This window comes from Bidens hawaiensis, unplaced genomic scaffold (genome assembly GCF_021521415.1).
Source record: "Bidens hawaiensis isolate Kalapana, Puna unplaced genomic scaffold, B.hawaiensis_p1.1 tig00059069_1, whole genome shotgun sequence".
In the NCBI taxonomy this organism is placed as follows: Eukaryota; Viridiplantae; Streptophyta; class Magnoliopsida; order Asterales; family Asteraceae; genus Bidens; species Bidens hawaiensis.
In genome coordinates, this window is record NW_027500648.1 from 73076 (window position 1) to 79542 (window position 6467).

The 6467-nt window shown below is 36.3% G+C and overlaps 1 pseudogene; it reads left to right on the plus strand.

The window, feature by feature from the left end:
* Positions 1 to 203: 203 nt before the first annotated feature.
* On the plus strand, positions 204 to 1642 carry LOC143602517 (E3 ubiquitin-protein ligase SINAT2-like; annotated as a pseudogene).
* Positions 1643 to 6467: the final 4825 nt, after the last annotated feature.

The following is a 6467-nucleotide window of genomic DNA, read 5'->3' on the forward strand; positions in this document are numbered from 1 at the left end:
TCTAAATATGATATTATTATGTTATAAAGAATCCATCTTTTAGCTCTTCATTTACAATTTTTAGTCATACTAAATAAAAGTTCATATTTTTAAGCAAAGAAAACCGTTATTCAACATCAAAGTCAGCTTTTTTCTTGCTAACAACTTCAAGATTTGCACCAAATTAATTCACCATTTTGCCTTTTATATCTTTTTTCTTGTTGTGCCCAAATGGTCATACTTTATGCTCAAATTGCAAGCTTCGTGTGCACAATTGTTGTCCATCATGTCATCTTGAAATGGAAACATAAGATGTTTAGCGTTGGAAAAAGTAGCCGAATCTTTAGAACTTCCTTGTAGACATCAAAACCTCGGATGCCATGATATCTTTCCTTATTATAGCAAGCTCAAACACGAGCAAAATTGCCGTTTTCGCCCCTACAATTGTCCCTATGCGGGGTCTGAGTGTTCAATCACTGGGGATATCCCGTTTCTTATGACGCATTTGAAGGATGATCATAATGTTGATATGCATGATGGATGCACGTTTAATCATCGGTATGTTAAGTCTAATCCGCATGAAGTTGAAAACGCCACGTGGATGCTAACGGTAAGCTGTTATAAGTATTATTGTGATGCATAACATTCTTATTTTTGAATTTGTTTTTTTTATGTATATGGTAACTTGAAGACTGTGTCCTTCAACTTCGATAAGTAAAAAAAACGTCCAGTAGTTCATATCATCATATGTGGTCAAACTCTCCGTTTTTTACGCCAACTGGTGCTAACCTTTTCTATTAGTTTTTTAGAAATGACTATTGTGCACTTACAACTGACGGACAAAATTATATTTTTATAAAGAAAAAAACAGAAAATAGTTGTCAAAAGTTACACATTTTGTTTTTAGTTTTAAGGGAAAAATAGTCATTTTGAAAAAAAAAAGTTAACGCCAACTAATGGAAACGACAAAAATGTGACAACATATGAACTTCAAGGACGCTTGTATTATTGAAGTTAGAGGACATGATCTGCAAGTTCCCCATACATAATAAAGGGCAAAACGTCGAAAACTGTAATTACCTTAAAAAAAATTATTTATTTTTTGCAAAAATGTCAACATCAGTCATCTTTATGTATTAACTTAGTAAATTATCAAAATTTTCCAAACAATCAAAAGATTTGATTATCTGATTATTACAACTGTTTCGACTAAACACTAAACCCTGTGCTCACAAATTCTTGTTCACAAAATGGTATTTTCGGAAGAAAGATAAAGTCCTGTTCTTTTTGCAGGTATTTAACTGCTACGGACGGCAATTCTGTTTACACTTCGAGGCGTTTCAGCTTGGAATGGCCCCGTTTTACATATCATTCTTACGGTTCATGGGCGAGGATACCGAAGCCAAAAAGTTTAGCTATTCATTAGAAGTTGGAGGGTACGGACGTAAATTCACATGGCAAGGAGTCCCACGAAGCATCCGTGACAGTCACAGAAAAGTTCGTGATAGTCAAGACGGGCTCGTGATTCCAAGAAACTTGGCTTTGTTTTTCTCAGGTGGAGATAGGCAAGAACTTAAGTTAAGGGTTAGCGGACGGATATGGAAAGAACAGTGAGTCAATGAAAGTCAAACTGAGAGACGGGTCGGGTTTGGGTTTGTATAGTTGGGTCGGGTGGGGTGGGGTCGAGGATTGACGGGTTGAGTTACGAGGATACGCAAATCGAGATGTTTATGTTGGAAAGGATGGGGAAGGTGTTATTGTTGATTTATGTGGTGTCTTGAAATTTATGTTTTGTGATATGTTTGGTTATTTGGAAACATGAAATTTGTGATCTAGTAGTTTGTTATTATGGTGGTGTGATAATTGTCATTGTTCATGTAGTTTGATGTTGAATATTGTGGTTGGTAATGGGGTACAACAACCGGCTTAGGAGCATGAAAGGTTTAAACTGGTCCAAATCGATTCAGTTCGGTTTAGAACTGGTTTTTTCTCAAACCAGACTGGTTTTAAAACCGGTTTGGTAGTTCAGAAGGGGAACCGGTGATAGAACCAGCGGGCTAGGTTGGGCTTGCCGTCTTGGGCTGGTTTGGTTGAAACTGGTTTTTTGTCAAAATGGTTTGGGTTGGTTTGCAGTGAACCGTTTTAAGTAAAGAACCGTATAAAATGCATAAACTTGTGCAGATTAAGATAGTTGCGATAGATAAAACGGGTATGTGATTGCATCTTTCTCTTCTCTTGATTAAATCTAGCATGCAATATCATGGAGAGACTCGATAAATATCAAAATTCTAAATAAAGAAGCGTACAAGCACATAGACGTGCACAAAAAAACCGGTTCCGGAACCTAACCGGTGGAACCGAACCGGAACCGGTTCCAGATTCAGTTCCAACCCGGTTGGAACAATACCCGGTTTGGGTATTTTTGTACCCGAAAATCGGGACCGGTTCTACTATATATATTTCAGTACCGGTTCCAACCCGGTTCCTACCCGGTTATTATTTGAAACCGGTTCGGGTCGTACCCGGAAAAAACCGGTTCCGACGGGTTTTTTTTCAAGGGTCAAACAAAAAAGTCAAACTAGCCGTTGGAACCGGTTCCAACGGTAATATAGCCGTTGGAACCGGTTTTTTAGACACCAAATAGCCGTTTGGAACCGGTTCCAACGGTAATATAGCCGTTGGAACCGGTTTTTGAGGCAATATATCCGTTGGAACCGGTTCCAACGGTAATATAGCCGTTGGAACCGGTTTTTGGGCCAAACCTATATATAACTTGTTTCACCATTACTTGTTTCCATTACTTGTAATTATTTGTTTTGGTAAAATTATTTGTAACTTGTTCGACTAATTATTTGTTTTGGTAAAATTATTTGTTTCGACGAAGAAGAATTGTACTATATGTTTTATTATAATTTGTTCGATTAATTTTTGTTACTTTTTTAATAACGTACGAACATTTTATTTATTTAAAAACTAACTATTACAAACATTATTAACACATAAACGATACTAAACATAACAACTAAAACATAAAAAACAAAGTCCGTCGTTTTAATCCGGGAATACTTATTTTTGGGTTGTAGAGCGGACGACTCTCCCACTTCCTTTTTTTTATCTTCCAATCTTTTTTTCTCTCGACAATACTTATTCGTATGTTTTCGTAATGTCGAGTTGGACCTCTGCTTTAAGAAACTTCGAGCAATATTTGCAACGTGCCAACTCATGTGAGTCGGTCATGAGACACAAATCGTAATGGACCCAAACATCGGGGCATCTTGTTGTTTCGATCACCATAACAACGTCATCATTGGATGCCATTTGTGGTCGGTTTAAGGTTAATTTTGTTTGTAGTGTGTTTTATGGTTTTGGAATTGGAGTGTGTTTGATAGTTTTGAAACTTGCTATTATTAGTAAGAAAATACCCTATTTTATAGTTAAAAAACCGGTTCCAACGGTCAAAAACGGCTATATAGCCGTTGGAACCGGTTCCTAACGGCTCTAATTTTTAAATTTCAAAAAAAACCGGTGGAACCGGTTTTTACGTAAAAACCGTTTCCGGTTCATACCCTACCGGTTCTTAAAAGTTCGCATATCTGGGCACCGGTTCGGGTCGGGAACCGAACCGGTTTCTGACTGGAACCGGTGTCATTCTCTACCGGGTTGAAAAAAAACCGGTTCCGAACCGGTTCGGGGTTTTCAAGGTGTACCCGATTTGTGCAGCTCTACAAGCACATGCACCTTTTGTTTTAATTGTGACACATAAGATGGTTATATAATTGTTTATCCCGGTCTTTCTGACCCACTATTTATACCAAACACCATTTAACAATTATATTATGTAGTTCTCGTAGTTTAATGCTTGAAATTGGTTAAACATTTAACACTCCCATTCATCTTAACAGGGCGTTTGCTCACCTACGTGGCACCCCATAAACGCTTAACGCCTCTACATGACTACACATAACCATAAACATGGACATTGTCTCTCCTAGTGTTATCCAAAGAACAACGCTCTCTACTCTTGAATCCCATTTTCCACCAATTACCAGCATACACACATTTATTTTTTATTTTTTGTTGATTCACGCATTATGTTATTTAATGCGGTGAAGCGAAACCCTTACGCATCTTCATGGGCAAACCTTTATTATTGTGGGTCCGGGGTCTACACCTCACCCTCACCCCCCGTGGTGTTTTTGCTTATTAATGTAAATTTACCCGTTTGAAGATTTTTATACTTTCGTCAAGAATATTGAGCCCAACCTCCCCTCATTTTTATGAAAATTTTTATACACCCTTCATTTTCATCCAAGCCTCGTTGCTGACATCTTCTTTGTAGGATGTTTTTCACCTACTATGCGGGCCTTTTTTTATTACTTTTTTTATAAAACCAGGACAGATGTTCGGTTTAATATTACAAATTACTCATCCAATGCATTTTGCATGCACAAGGACTCAAGGAGACTCATCTTGATATAATAATATGAGTTGGTGTTAAATGCTAATGACAATAATAATAATGGTATTAGACAACTGGCTCATCACCAACTACTACTATGAATTCAAGATTCCACTCCACGAACGTGCAGGCATGAACAACCCACCCATATTACACATATATACATATATACATACATACATACTACATCAACATTTAACATCAAACATTCACCAAAACACAATCTTGCTTTTGACTTTCGGCGATTTGAGGTATGCAATTGTTACTTTGTTCATCAAGATTAGTTCAAGTTGCAGGTTATTTTGGTGTAATTTTTAAGTTAAGGGTTGTAATGTAGTCGAGTCGTGCCGAGTCAGGGTGTGACCGAGCTCGAACTTAAACTAGATGGCTCGAGCTCGGGTCATTTTCTTGGTCGAGCTGAAAATTGCGTTTAAAGCTCGAGCAGAGCTCCTTTAGATTTTTTTACAAATTTTGATATATAAAAGAAAAAAATATAATTTTAACATACGTATTATATAAAATTTATAAACTAGAGAATTTATAACGTTATATGTTTTATTTTATTTTATTTTTTTTTATAATTTAAGGATCGAGTGGCATAATATATGTATAATTTTTACTATTATTTTTTTTTTGAAAATATGCTATATTATATATAGATATTAAAAATTTAGGGTTTAATCTAAATGTGACCCTGGCTTGAGCTCGTCTCGTTTAGAAATCAAGCCGAGCCGACTTGTTTAGAATTGAGCTTTTATCGAGCCGAGCTATTTTCAAGGGAGCCGCGAGCCACGAACTTTTTGAACAACCCTAATTTTGTTATGCATCTGTTCGATGAAATTACTTAACGGGTTTATTCACAATAAATTTGGATTTGATCAATTGCATACAGAAAGACTGTATCTTTTCAACGTTCTCAGGGGTGCAAATGAAACGAGCCCGATCTTGGGTCGTTTTGACTTATGAGGGCTCGAGCCAGGCTTGTTTCTAGCTCTTTTTCTGAAGCTCAAGCTCCGCTCGTGAGTCGTTTTTTGAAGCTAGCTCGGCTAGTGTTTTATTTATTAAATAATTTATACGCAAATTTTATTTATTTTTATATATTTTTTAATTGATATTTTATACATAATGTATATAATATAGTATGTTATCATAATTTTATTTATAATGAATTTTATTAATTATTATATAAACATATATTTATTACTTAACAAAAAAGTTATATATATAATGGGCTCGTTTAGGCTCGCTGAGCTCAATAAGTGAAACTCAGGCTCGGGGGTTCATTTATTAAACAAGCTTATTTTAAGGATCGAGCTCGGAGCTATCTCGAGTAGCACACCTATTAGTGATTATCATGTAATGTATCAAGATTTTCCAAGACTGATTAGTGATTACCATGTGTTAAATCATTTCAGATTAAATCACAGACAAAAATATATTGTTTAGTATCCTTTCAAGAATGTCTTGTTGTGGAGGTTCTGTAGAAGATGATTATGTTGGTGGGCCCACAACAATGTCACGACAGCACCGCCTCGAGGACCGCCTTACGGAGGTAACTAACAACACACAGTTTTTATAAATTTTTATAGCTTTTTAATTTTATAAACTTTTTACAAAGTTGAAGTTTTTGTGATTTAGGGAGTAATAGAGGAGAACCAAGGAGTTCAGTGCCTGCAAGAAGTGGGGCCCAGCAAAAGGTGTTGCCAATCGAACACCAGCATTATCGTTAAGCGAGTTAAACAAGATTACAAGTAGCTTTGGTACAAATCTTTGGTTGGCGAAGGTTCGTGTATGGTCGAGTTTTTTATGGAAAGTTAAGTACAGGAGAAGAAGTTGCAGTTAAAAAACTGGATACCAGTTCTTCAACTGAGTCTGATAATGAGTTTGCAAACCAGGTTAGAGCTTTGAAAATTTTAATTATTCATAATGTTAAATTAAATGAGTTTGGCCCGTTTTGACCGGAAAAATTGACCCCTTACTCAGCCTGTCATTTTGCAACTCTATATATATATGTAACAACCAGTGGCGG